The sequence below is a fragment of the Triticum urartu genome, chromosome 2A (assembly GCF_056163025.1).
Source record: "Triticum urartu cultivar PI428250 chromosome 2A, HENAU_Tu73, whole genome shotgun sequence".
NCBI classification, from domain to species: domain Eukaryota; kingdom Viridiplantae; phylum Streptophyta; class Magnoliopsida; order Poales; family Poaceae; genus Triticum; species Triticum urartu.
In genome coordinates, this window is record NC_141874.1 from 685,229,504 (window position 1) to 685,244,051 (window position 14,548).

Below are 14,548 nucleotides of genomic sequence, written 5' to 3' on the forward strand. Positions count from 1 at the left end.
TCCAAGCAGAGCATCGTGGCGGGATCTACGTGTGAAGCGGAATACATAGCTGCTTCAGAAGTAGCAAATGAAGGAGTCTGGATGAAGGAGTTCATATCCGATCTAGGTGTCATACCTAGTGCATCGGTTCCAATGAAAATCTTTTGTGACAATACTGGTGCAATTGCCTTGGCAAAGGAATCCAGATTTCACAAGAGAACTAAGTGATAAGTCTCCAACATATCTATAATTTTTGATTGTTCCATGCTATTATATTATCTGTTTTGGATGTTTATGGGCTTTATTATACACTTTTATATTATTTTTTGGACAAACCTATTAACTGGAGGCCCAGCCCAAATTCCTGTTTTCTTACCTATTTTAGTGTTTCGAAGAAAAGGAATATCAAAAGGAGTCCAAACGGAATGAAACCTTTGGGAGAGTTATTTTTGGAACGGAAGCAATCCAGGAGACTTGGAGTAGATGTCAGGGAAGCTTCGAGGTGGACACGAGGCAGGGAGACGCGCCTGCCCCTTGGGCATGCCCCCACCCTCATGGGCTCCTCGTGGCTCCCCTGACTGACTTCTTTCACCTATATATGTCCATATACCCTAAAAACATCGAGGAGCACAATAGGTCGGGAGTTCCACCGCCAGAAGCCTCCGTAGCCACCGAAAACCTATCTAGTCCCGTTCTGGCACCCTGCCGGAGGGGGGAATCCCTCTCCGGTGGCCATCTTCATCATCCCGACACTCTCCATGACGAGGAGGGGGTAGTTCACCCTCGGGGCTGAGGGTATGTACCAGTAGCTATGTGTTTGATCTCTCTCTCTCTCTCTCTCTCTCTCGTGTTCTTGAGTCGGCACGATCTTGATGTATCGCGAGCTTTGCTATTATATTTGGATCTTATGATGTTTCTCCCCCTCTACTCTCTTGTGATGAATTGAGTTTTCCCTTTGAAGTTATCTTATCGGATTGAGCCTTTAAGGATTTGAGAACACTTGATGTATGTCTTGCATGTGCTTATCTGTGGTGACAATGGGATATCACATGATCTACTTGATGTATGTTTTGGTGATCAACTTGCGAGTTCCGTGACCTCATGAACTTATGCATAGGGGTTGGCACACGTTTTCGTTTTGACTCTCCGGTAGAAACTTTTGGGCACTCTTTGAAGTTTTTTGTGTTGGTTGAATAGATGAATCTGAGATTGTGTGATGCATATCGTATAATCATACCCACGGATACTTGAGGTGACATTGGAGTATCTAGGTGACATTAGGGTTTTGGTTGATTTGTGTCTTAAGGTGTTATTCTAGTACGAACTCTATGATAGATTGAACGGAAAGAATAGCTTCATGTTATTTTACTACGGACTCTTGAATAGATCGATCAGAAAGGATAACTTTGAGGTGGTTTCGTACCCTACCATAATCTCTTCGTTTGATCTCCGCTATTAGTGACTCTGGAGTGACTCTTTGTTGCATGTTGAGGGATAGTTATATGATCCAATTATGTTATTATTGTTGAGAGAACATGCATTAGTGAAAGTATGAACCCTAGGCCTTGTTTCAACGCATTGCAATACCATTTGAGCTCACTTTATCATTAGTTACCTTGCTGTTTTTATATTTTCAGATTACAAAAACCTTTATCTACCATCCATATTGCACTTGTATCACCATCTCTTCGCCGAACTAGTGCACCTATACAATTTACCATTGTATTGGGTGTGTTGGGGACACAAGAGACTCTTTGTTATTTGGTTGCAGGGTTGTTTGAGAGAGACCATCTTCATCCTACGCCTCCCACGGATTGATAAACCTTAGGTCGTCCACTTGAGGGAAATTTTCTACTGTCCTACAAACCTCTGCACTTGGAGGCTCAACAACTTCTACAAGAAGAAGGTTGTGTAGTAGACATCACCAAGCACATCAAGACACTACAAGAAATATGTCAACTAGTGACCTTCTGTCAGTGACCCTGAAAGAATTGGTCATAGATCTACGACCATTTGAGATCAATTGGTCAAAAGCTGTTCGGAGGGCTCCAAACCCTCAACTATATCGACCATTTTGGTCAGAAAGGTCGTAATTTCCTTACATGAAATGGTCATAAAGCAGACAACACTGGTCTGCTGCCTTATTTCTAGCTGATCACGACCAACATAGATGGTCATAACCTTGTAAATTGTGGTGGATTGCTATGGCTAGGCGCCACATCATCAGTTTTGCCTATGTGTCATGTCCATGTGTCAATTTTTGCCCTAGGTTGTGAAGCAACCTATATTTCTGTCATTCCCAAAATTCCCCAAACAATCTCATAAATTCTTTGGGTCATATGTTCGTCAAATATGTAAAAATACTTCCTTGCCTAGTTCAAAAATAATTCCAGAATATTCATTTTCCTATTGTGTTCACAATAATACTTTGTGAAGGAAGTGCTATTTATATATTCTTGATTGCCCTCAAAATTTTTGGGCACTCTTTCCTATCAAAATCATTGCCTCATGACAAAATTCAGCTGCATTTGCCCAGTAAATCTTCCTCGGCAAATTTCCAAAGTTTTTTTCCACCTAGAAGCATTGTGAAGGAAGTACCATTTTTATATATCCAAATGACAAGAAATTTATACAGTTCCTTCATATGCCCAAATTATCACCCTCCTCCAAATTGCAGCTCAGTCAAATCATCTATGTGAGCCCAGGTTCAATTTATATTTTATGGCCAGATTGGCACATTGCAAAGCAAGTGTTATCCAGATCCCTCCTATTACCCTCAAACTTTTTTGGCACTCTTCCATACCCAAATCATTGCGACATGAAAATATTCATCTCCATTTTCTTGGTAAATCTTTCTCAAGAAATTTCCAAAGTTTCTACCTCGAGAGAAGTTTTGTGAAGTAAGTACTAGCTAGGCTTACCCAAATGATCTGAAAATTTACCAGGGCATGACCATACCTATGTAACTTACCTACACCAAATTTGAGCTCATTTCATTTATCTAATTTCTCTCGCTAATTTTCCCAAGTTTTTGTCCAGGGAATAGCATTCTGAAGGAAGTACCACTTTGGCATGTCCAAATGGTATCAATTTTCTACAGTGCTTTGCTATGCCCAAATAACCATCCCCCACCAAATTTCATCTCAATCCGTTCATTATTTTGAGCCCAGCTTCAACATTCATATTTCTGTCCAGTGTGGTACTTTGCAAAGCAAGTACCACCTAGGCTCCTCCTTTTGAGCTAAAAAATTGTGAAGACAGTCTTCTTAGTAGATCATCATCCTCAGCCAAAACTCACGCCCATTGGCCGCATGCATTTCCCGTATCGCTAATCAAACACTTGGCTGCTAATTCATGTTTGAGCATAGTTCGGTCTCCTCATGAGAATCTTATGCTGTAATTTTCTTCCTAGCACCTGCCTGGGGAGTACCCAACCCCCTAGACATGACTAGGCCTCCCAGAACACATGGCAACGCCATGGTCACGCGGTGACCACGCGGCGGGCATGCGAGTTTACGCGCTCTGGAGTTGGGGCCCTCATCCACCATCCAAACCTCGATGTATCGCCACCAAACCATGTATTTCTGATTAAATAGATATTTATATACCTAGAAATGATTTTTGTAAAAAAATAAAGAGCAAATTATAAGGTAGATGCAGTTCAAAATTGACTCGCTTCCTGCTGAATCGGCAGAAATTTGTCTTTTTCACAACTGGTGGATCAAAACTTTGACACCCAACCATTTTGTCAATTATGCATTAAATATGGCCTAATATTTTATAAAAATTATTTGGTACAATTTTGCAACAAATATATGGTAGCTCCTTCACACAAAAAACTCATTTTGGGCATTCAAAAAATGGAAAATGAATTTTCCGCGCAAAGAAAATGAAAACTACCTTAGGCAACATTGTTTGGAATTCCAAGATGCACCCTTGTGCACAATATGAGATCATTTGAACAAACTATGCCATGAATGTGGCCATAAGATTGATCATTTGGCTTGAAAACCCTGAATCTTCATGCATGATAGCTCATTTCTGAGAACACTTTTTTAAAATAATTGTCGTATTACAAGTTTATTATTTTTCCTGGAAACTTGGTCATATATAATGACACAATGCGAAGGTTTTCCAATTTTTTGATTTTTTTTGAATTTTTTATGCCCGTTTCGAAATGCGATCAAAACGACGGGTTTGACCGTTCCTAGTTAGTGGTTGAATCTTAGAAAACTTTTGATGTTTCTCTAATTAAATAGATACTTATGTACCTAGAAATGATTTTTTGAAAAAATAAAGAGCAAACTACGAGGCAGCTACAGTTCAAATTTGACCCGCTTCCTACTGAATCTGCGGGAATTTGTCTTTTTCACCGGAGGTGGTTCAAGGCTTTTGACACCCAACCATTTGGTCAATTGTGAATCAAATATGGCCTAGTATTTTAGAAAAATGATTTGGTTCAATTTTGCAACAAATATATGGTAGGTACTTCACAACAAGAACTCAATTTGGGCACTCGGAAAATGATTAAAAATAGCTAGAAAGATAAAAAATGCATGAAAATTTGTGATCATCCATCAAATGTGCTCTAACTTGAGTGATAAATCTTGTTGAGCCGTTTTGCAAAATATTTTTGATAGTTGCTTCACAAAACCTCCTAGTTTTAGTACTTAGAAACTATTTCAAATCATAAATTTTCTGAACCAATCAGGGAACTTCCCACGGATCACCCCAATGTAGCCGATCTGAACCGTCCACATCCGACGGATCCAACGGCTCTCATCACCTCTCAGGTCTCTCTCTCCCCAACCCAAACCCTAGCATCCCACTCTCCTCACTCCATCTAGATCTCTCTCCCACCGCCGCCTGTCTCCTCCTCCCTCGTCCTCGTCTCCTCGCCATCGCCGTCACCTCCTCCCCGTCCCCGACCTCCTTCCGCGATGCACTCTGATTGAATCGATCCATCTCCCCTCTCCTCCCGATCCCGATACAGTCCTCTCCGCTCCGCTCCAACCCACCCACCGAACCGATCCCGCTCCCACCCACCGAACCTATCCCGATTCTCCTCCGCTCAAGACCTTCTTCCCCATTCTCCCCCCAATCCCAATGCCACCGACGACATCCATCCATCCGCAGCTCTCCCTCCTGCCATGGGGATGGATGAGGAGATCCTCGCCCCTCAACCACACATGGATGGATGTGGACGGGGCTAGGATGGCGTCGGTGCCGGATCTGCACCCACCTGCGTCGCCGCCCTCGCCGGGACGCCACCACCACGTGCCTGCCCCATGGAAGACGAGGAGGAGTGCCTCACTCTGTCGTACGGGATGCTGCCATGGAAGGAGATGGAGCTCCTCCCATCTCCTCAACCACGCACACAGCAGGAGATCAACAAGGGTGGGTACGAATCCCTTCTCCCCTATCCTGGTCCTCTTATTCTCCTCTAATATCTGAATCTCGTTTTCTTCTTGCGTCATGGAATCCAAGAGGGAGAGGAGGAGCTGGTCCGACCCACCCTACTGATGACTGACACCATGGAGGTGTCCCTCCTCCCCTGCCCTCCCCTCCTCTACTTCTTCTTGATTAGATTTGATCTGATCCGTTAAGGGGGTTTGTGCAGGCTATCACCATGGTAAGCCCAGGTGCTGCAGGTGTCAAGGAAGATGATGGTTCGGGTGAGGCAGTGAAGAGAGGATAGCGTGCAGAGGGGGAGCCTGTCAGTTACAGCTGCTTAGATTACTCAAGGGTAAAATCATCCAACATGTCCCAGTTTGGCTGCTTGGTTCACTCTAGCTCCATTCCGGCCTCGGTGTCCAGTGATTTAATTTGTGGTTGTATAGTAGCATCAGTTGTGTGCTAATGTTTAGCACATATGATGTACATACGGTGTGTCTTTTTCTTCAGTCACATAAGTTAGAATAGCATCTTCACTGTAGTTCTACTTGCAACTCAACTAAACTGCAGCACAGTTCGAATATAACACATGACACTGATTCCGGCAATGGAGTCCAACATCAGGCTTGTGATAAGCTGGTTTGTTGTCTCTATTGGATGGACAACATTATCTTGTTCATGCAAATACTTGCTAGGCTTTACACTAATACATACTTTACATGTTCATGCAAATCCGATGTGAAACTGGTCATCTTGTTCATGCAAATCCAGACACTCTAATGCATTACCTTGTATTGCATTAGTATGATAAGTATGTGTTAGGTTTGTCCAGTCCATCAATGTCGGTAAATGTGTTGTGGTCTATGCATGTGTATAGTTTTTTTTGTTGGCTGTTGCAACACTTGGATTATTTATTAATATAACCCAGTAGTGATGCTTCCATTTTAACACATGTACTAGTATGCTAAAACTACTACTATACTTGCTTCTTCTTAGCCTCAGTAGTGCATCAGGCTTGTATTAACTTGTGTTAATTGTATTAACTTGTAGCCTAGTCACTGCAGTCATCTTGTGCAGTCTATCAGAATCCATTCTCCTGCTCTTTTTCTTGTACTGTATGTCATCCATTGTTCAAGCCTGTTGGTAAGTTCTTGTAGTGTGTCGCTCTGTTCAAAAGTGCATTTTTATTTTAGGATTTGCTTCCTATGTGGTACCGGATGGCTGATATTAAAACAATTTGGTTACTATCAGAAGCACTTTAATTCTCTGGAATTAAACTTTGACAAGCATGCATATATATGTGTTCAATTTGTCTGGGCTAGTGATGGCATTCTATGATTCAGTTTAACAACTTCCGTATTATCTTCTTATTTCTCTTGTCCATGTGCAGCAGGATTTGATTCTGTACAAGGGGTTCATCATGCCAGGCTCCTCTTTTCTGATGCTTCCATGCAACGGTGGTGGCGATGGTGCTGTTTGGCATCGGCTACAAAAACACCCTGCCATGTCATGTCAATCAAGTTAATTAGATGTTGCTCTTTTCATGTTCTGCTTCATACATACATGCATATGTGATGGCTCCCTGCCTGCTACATCTCCGCTTGCATAAATCAAAGAGAAGAAAGAAACACTCAGCTTAAAAATAATTGTAATGAGCAGCACATGCCTTTCATTTTACAGGATGGTCATTGTATCATGATAACTGGATCATGTCTATGCCACATACAAATCATCGAGCAGTGTTCCTGATGCTGATGGCCTATTACCTTGAATAATAATGTTGACAGGAGCATTTTGGTTGCACGTTTGCGACTTCTTGCTTGAATCCCAAAGTTTCAGATCAACATGGGGTTCAATGTTTGCTTTCCATTCTTATTGTCCGTCTTAGATAATTCCCAGTTCACTGAATCAAGTTGCCTGACCTACCTATCAGGCTGGCTCACATAGCTATATCTGTCGTGTCCTTTCCAGTTGGACACGCGCAAGCTGTGTTTTTTACATAAGCTCATTTGAAAATCACATACTAGTAGCAGCAAAGTTTAGTGCAATAGTTTTCTGTCAACGTTCAGTGCCAGCAGCAAAATTCAGTTATCCACAAGCACCATTTAGCAGCAGCATAGGTATATAGCATTCATTTAGCGGCAGAAAAATCCAGTTCATTTTACTCGCTGCTCTCTTTGGCATTTACAGTCATGGACTCTCTGGCTGCTCCTCCTCTGGCCAATGGTGAAGCGTCCGACGAGGCCAGCAGCAAGGCAATGCGGCGGGATCGTGCTCCCGTGATCGTATGAGGCGCCTGCTCTGCTACTCAAGGAACGATTACCTATTGATTCCATGGTCTCGATGTTTTTCTCCTACATGGTTCGGAAGGTGAATCTGCCATTTGAGAAGTTAGACTGTTGTGGATGTAGCATTAAGCCCCTGGATGTAGCTTTTTTGGCTTACAAAATGTGTGTGTTCTTTGAATTTGGTACAAAATCAGTGGTTTGAAGTATTCAGACATGTAATCAACTAAAATTATTGGCAAACTGATTGAAAAATCTGAAGATGCTTTGACAGTTGGTCAAGGCGCAAAGTGTGTGAGTAGGCCGTTGGTTTTCATTATCAGTAAATAGTTGGTTGATGTGTAGGTTTTCGATGCTGTTGTGGTAGCCCCATCGCTGTTGCATTGAATCTCATTCTAGCGCTGGTGCGCCTGTGGCTTGATGTGCTATGATCTTTATTTGTGTAGGTTTTGTTTGATGATATGCTTAGATTATGATCATAAGCATGGTGGTTTGATGATGCTAAGGCCGGCTATGAAATTGAACTGTCATTCATTACATGCCCTGTTAAACCATGATATAGTTGTTGGAACTGAGCTTAATATTCATGTGTGTATGTGTGTGTGTGTCGAGTAAAGTTGTGGTTTGTGCTGCTCCTTTGTAACGTGATGAAACAAAGAATGTCCTTTACTCCTTTACTCCTTTTTTGAATGGAATGTTCATAATATATTGGCTCCAGTTTTTCTAATTCTTATCAGTTGATTCATGTAACAGGGCGTCCGTGGAAGGCCCAGTCCTGACTATTGAAGGAGCTACATGTAGAAGAAGAAAACACTTATAGACCAGTGATTCCCATACTTGTAGAGCTTGTATCAACTAAGCTTGTATTACGTGTAACTTGTAGAACTTTTAAAGTATTGTATATGTAACAGCTTGTAGTACGTGTCATTTGTAGAACTTGTACTGAATCTGGCTATTGTTATTGGAAGTATCATGTGTGTTTTATGCTTGCCAATTTAACTATTGGTTTTCTTCTTACTGTTAAATTGAAATGTGAAGAATCTAGGCCTAATAGTTGGGATCCACTTATCAGAACCTGACAAGTGGGACCTGTTTGACTAGTGGACCCATTTTATAAAAAAAAGAAAACTAAAAATGTTGGTACAAAAAGGCCACGGCCCATGAAATAAGAAGGCTGAATTGTTGGGCTTAGCCCATGAAGTCGACCAAAAATTGACAGGAAAAAAATATAGAAAGGCTGAATTAATGGGCTCGGCCCATGTAAAACACCTAGTCGGACCAGGCTGAATCTTATCAACGACCTTTTCAATTGGTCACAATTTTGCCACGTCAGATTGCCACGTCGGATACGACGTGGCCTGGGCAGAGAGCTAGCGACCAAAACAGAAGGTCATAGAATCAACGACCTTTTGTTTTGGTCGTGGAATTCCACGACCTTCTCACAGAGAAGGTCGTTAATTTCAGTTTACGACCGCCATCTTTTGACCATTTGTTTTTGGTCAAAAAATGTCAAAAATGAAAAACAATGACCTTTCGGTGACCAATAGTGATGGTCGCAAGTTGACATATTTCTTGTAGTGAGAGACGCTTCAATTCCATCCACGATCAAGTCAAGGAGGGAGACATAGAGATTTGCAAGATACAAACGGATCTGAATGTTGCAGACCCGTTGACTAAGCCTCTCTCACGAGCAAAACATGATCATCACCAAGACTCCCTGGGTGTTAAAATCATTACAATGTAATCCATATTATTGACTCTAGTGCAAGTGGGAGACTGAAGGAAATATGCCCTAGAGGCAATAATAAAGTTGTTATTTATATTTCCTTATATCATGATAAATTTTTATTATTCATGCTAGAATTGTATTAACCGGAAACTTAGTACATGTGCGAATACATAGACAAACAGAGTGTCACTAGTTTGCCTCTACTTGACTAGCTCGTTGAATCAATGATGGTTATGTTTCCTAACAATAGACATGAGTTGTCATTTGATTAACGGGATCACATCATTAGAGAATGATGTGATTGACTTGACCCATCCGTTAGATTAGCACGATGATCATTTAGTTTGTTGCTATTACTTTCTCCATAATTATACATGTTCCTATGACTAAGAGATCATGCAACTCCCGAATACCAGAGCAACACTTTGTGTGCTACCAAACGTCACAACGTAACTGGGTGATTATAAAGGTGCTCTACAGGTTTCTCAGATGGTGTTTGTTGAGTTGGCATGGATCAAGATTAGGATTTTTCACTCCGATTGTCGGAGAGGTATCACTGGGCCCTCTCGGTAATGAACATCACTCCGATTGTCGGAGAGGTATCACTACGAAGCAATGTAGCTAATGAGTTAGTTACTGGATGTAGCATTATGGAACGAGTAAAGAGACTTGCCGGTAACGAGATTGAACTAGGTATTGAGATACCGACGATCGAATCTCGGGCAAGTAACATACCGATGACAAAGGGAACAACATATATCGTTATGCGGTTTGACCGATAAAGATCTTCGTAGAATATGTAGGAACCAATATGAGCATCCAGATTCCGCTATTGGTTATTGATCAGAGACATGTCTCGGTCATGTCTACATAGTTCTCGAACCCGTAGGGTCTGCATGCTTAACGTTCGGTGACGATCGGTATTACGAGTTTATGTGTTTTGATGTACCGAAGGTAGTGCGGAGTCCCGGATTTGATCACGCTTGATGAGGAGTCTCGAAATGGTTGAGACATAAAGATTGATATATTGGAAGCCTATGTTTGGACATCGGAATGGTTCTGAGTGAAATCGGGAGTATACCGGAGTACCGGGAGGTTACCGGAACCTCCCGGGAGGTATCTGGGCCTTATTGGGCCTTAGTGGAAGAGAGGGGAAAGAAGCAAAGGAGCCCCCCCAAGCCCAATCCAAAATGGGAGGGGGGCCGGCCCCCCTTTCCTTCCTTCTTCCCTCTCCTTCCTTCTCTCCTAGAACCAACAAAGGGAAGGGGGGAATCCTACTCCCGGTGGGAGTAGGACTCCTTGGGGGCGCCTAGAGAGGCCGGCCCCCTCCCCCTCCTCCACTCCTTTATATATGGGGGAAGGGGGCACCCCATGGACACACAAGTTGATCATTGATCTTTAGCCGTGTGTGGTGCCCCCCTCCACCATAATCCACCTCGGTAATATCATAGCGGTGCTTAGGCGAAGCCCTGTTCCGGTAGCAACATCATCACCGTCATCACACCGTTGCGTTGATGAAGCTCTCCCTTGAAGCTCTACTGGATTGTGAGTTCGCGGGATGTCACCGAGCCGAACGTGTGCAGATCGTGGAGGTGCCGTATCTTCGGTACTAGATCGGTCGATCGTGAGGACGTACGACTACATGAACCGCGTTGTCATAACGCTTCCGCTTACGGTCTATGAGGGTACATAGACGATACTCTCCCCTCTCGTTGCTATGCATCACCATGATCTTGCGTGTGCGTAGGATTATTTTTTTGAAATTACTGTGTTCGCGAATAACTGGTGGCCTTGTTGACCATCAACACTTGATGCTCCTTCTTGATTTCTACCTCCGCAACCTTTAGCATTGTGAAGAGCTTAGGAATCGTCTTATCCATCCCTTGCATATTATAGTTCATCACGAAGCTCTTGTAGCTTGGTGGCAGTGATTGAAGAACTCTCTCAATGACAATATCATCAGGAATATTAACTCCCAGCTGAGTCAAGTGGTTGTGGTACCCAAACATTCTGAGTATATGTTCACTGACAGAACTATTCTCCTCCATCTTTCAGTTGTAGAATTTATTGGAGACTTCATATCTCTCAATCCGGGCATTTGCTTGAAATATTAACTTCAACTCCTGGAACATCTCATATGCTCCATGACGTTTAAAATATCGTCGAAGTCCCAGTTCTAAGCTGTAAAGCATGGCACACTGAACTATCGAGTAGTCATCAGCTTTGCTCTGCCAGGTGTTCACAACATCTGGCGTTACTCCTGCAGCGGGTTTGTCACCTAGTGTGCTTCCAGGACGTAATTCTTCTGTGCAGCAATGAGGATAATCCTCAAGTTACGGACCCATTCTGGGTAGTTGCTACCATCATCTTTCAACTTAGCTTTCTCTAGGAACGCATTAAAATTCAACGGAACAACAGCACGTGCCATCTATCTACAACAACATAGACATGCAAAATACTATTAGGTACTAAGTTCATGATAAATTAAAGTTCAATTAATCAAATTACTTAAGAACTCCCACTTAGATAGACATCTCTCTAATCTTCTAAGTGATCACGTGATCCATATCAACTAAACCATGTCTGATCATCACATGAGATTGAGTAGTTTTCAATGGTGAACATCACTATGTTGATCATATGTACTATATGATTCACGCTCGACCTTTCGGTCTCCAGTGTTCCGAAGCCATATCTACATATGCTAGGCGCGTCAAGTTTAACCTGAGTATTCTGCATGTGCAAAACAGGCTTGCACCCGTTGTATGTGAACATATAGCTTATCACACCCGATCATCACGTGGTGTCTCAGCATGACGAACTGTAGCAACTGTGCATACTCAGGGAGAACACTTGTACCTTGAAATTTAGTAAGAGATCATCTTATAATGATACCGCCGAACTAAGCAAAATAAGATGCATAAAGGATAAACATCACATGCAATCAATATAAGTGATATGATATGGCCATCATCATCTTGTGCCTTTGATCTCCATCTCCAAAGCACCGTCATGATCAGCATCGTCACCGGCTTGACACCTTGATCTCCATCTAAGCATCGTTGTCGTCTCGCCAACTATTGCTTCTACGACTATCTCTACCGCTTAGTGATAAAGTAAAGAAATTACATGGCGATTGCATTTCATACAATAAAGCGAGAACCATATGGTTCCTGCCAGTTGCCGATAACTGCGTTACAAAACATGATCATCTCATACAATAAAATTTAGCATCATGTCTTGACCATATCACATCACAACATGCCCTCCAAAAACAAGTTAGACGTCCTCTACTTTGTTGTTGCAAGTTTTACGTGGCTGCTATGGGCTGAGCAAGAACCGTTCATACCTACGCATCAAAAACCACAACTCGGTATAGTGATTGCTTTTTGATCTTCAGAAAGAACCATGTTCATTGAATCCGACTCAACTAAAGCTGGAGAAAAAGACACCCACTAGCCACCTATGTGCAAAGCACATCTCTAGAACCAGTCTTGCGTAAGCGTACGTGTCGTGGAATTGTCACGGCAGATGTCCTTAGTGTCAGGACTTAGTCGCGAGGCCAACGCATCTATGCGATAGGTTGAAGGGGTTGATCGGGACTAGAGACGCAACACACAAGACAAGGATTTAGACAGCTTCGGGCCCCGGGAAACATCATCCGGTAATAGCCCTACATGCTGTTTGTGGCTAGGTCTCATTATGCTCATGAGAGAGTCACCGGTAAGCCAGCTCTTTGTGTCTAGCCCTAGAGATTGTTTCTTCTTCCCTGTCCCTCTTTGGGGAGCCCTGCCCCTCCTTATATAAGTTAGAGGGGCGGGTTACATGTGGAGTCCTAGTAGGACTAGGATTAGTCTATCTTCTCTTACAAGTTGTTTACAAGTCCGGGTCTTGCTTCCTCGTAAATGAGATATTCCTCACGCCTTTCCTCTTAAGCCGGCCTACCATAACGTAGCCGGCCTTCTGGGCCTTGAGCCTCTTGGGCCCCCGGGTCTTGTCACTCCTTTGATCCGCTTGCCATGTCACCCATAAGTCGCCAGGCTTGGGCGGGTCACTTAGTGAGTCGTCCAGTCAGGGCGGGTCATTAGTGAGCCGCCAAGTCCGGCCGGGTTATACATATGGCCGGGTCATACCGCGGGGTATATCCCCGACATTAGCCCCCAAGTTTAATTTGGATTTATCCATGTTAAACTGATCTGCAACATAAACACAAGAACAAATTGACAGGTTGCACTCCGAGTTAAATATTCTTGTAAGCCGGCACTTGATCATCCTTAAGTCCTTGTCATCTCCTCCTTCTGGAAAATCCAGGTCAATGGACCAACTTCATAGTAAATTTGCTTGTAGAAGAAATATTGTAAATAAAGCATCTATTTGAGTCGGCCTTCAATGCCCTGACTGGACAAAAATATTGGTCTTCAAATATTCAACTTATATTCAGCCGACTTGAGATATAAAACTTGCCGGTTTATGATTACCAAAATTGTCGGGTTATAAATATATGATGCCGAGTCATAATTGTCACCGACGCCGGTTTATGATTTTTGCAGACACCGGGTCAATCTGATTTACTCAAACTGAAAATTTGAAGATATTTCTCCCTTATATCCATAATACATGTAGCCCTCAAGGGCCGGTTTAATCAGCATGAATAAGCCGGGACTTATCACCATGGCTTTAAATGAAATCCAGTTGTGTAGCCCCCATGAGTCGGCTATAGTCATAGTAGTGTAGCCGGGTCATCCTAGAATTGTCTTAAGCAAAGAGCAATATGCATTAGCCCCCAAGTGTCGGGCCATTATGTAATAATGAGAAGGGACTTTGTAAATATGATGATGTAAATTTGAGCAGTAACGTGTAGCCCCCAAGGGCCGGCTTAGTAAGATAATACTAAGCTGGGACTTTTCATTGAAAATAATATCATATGATGTAACCCCCATCCTGGGGCTTGAACCCACATCCACAAGGTTAAGAGCTTTATGCTTTACCAACTGAGCAGTGGATCCTTCAATATATAATGGAATAAGGCTTGTGTATCTTGAATTTTAACAGGAGCAATTGGTAGCCCCCAAGGGCCGGCTCATTACAATGGGATGAGTCGGGTCTTCAATAAGGCCAACAAAAATGACTTTGCATTAGCCCCCAAGTGTCATGGTGCATG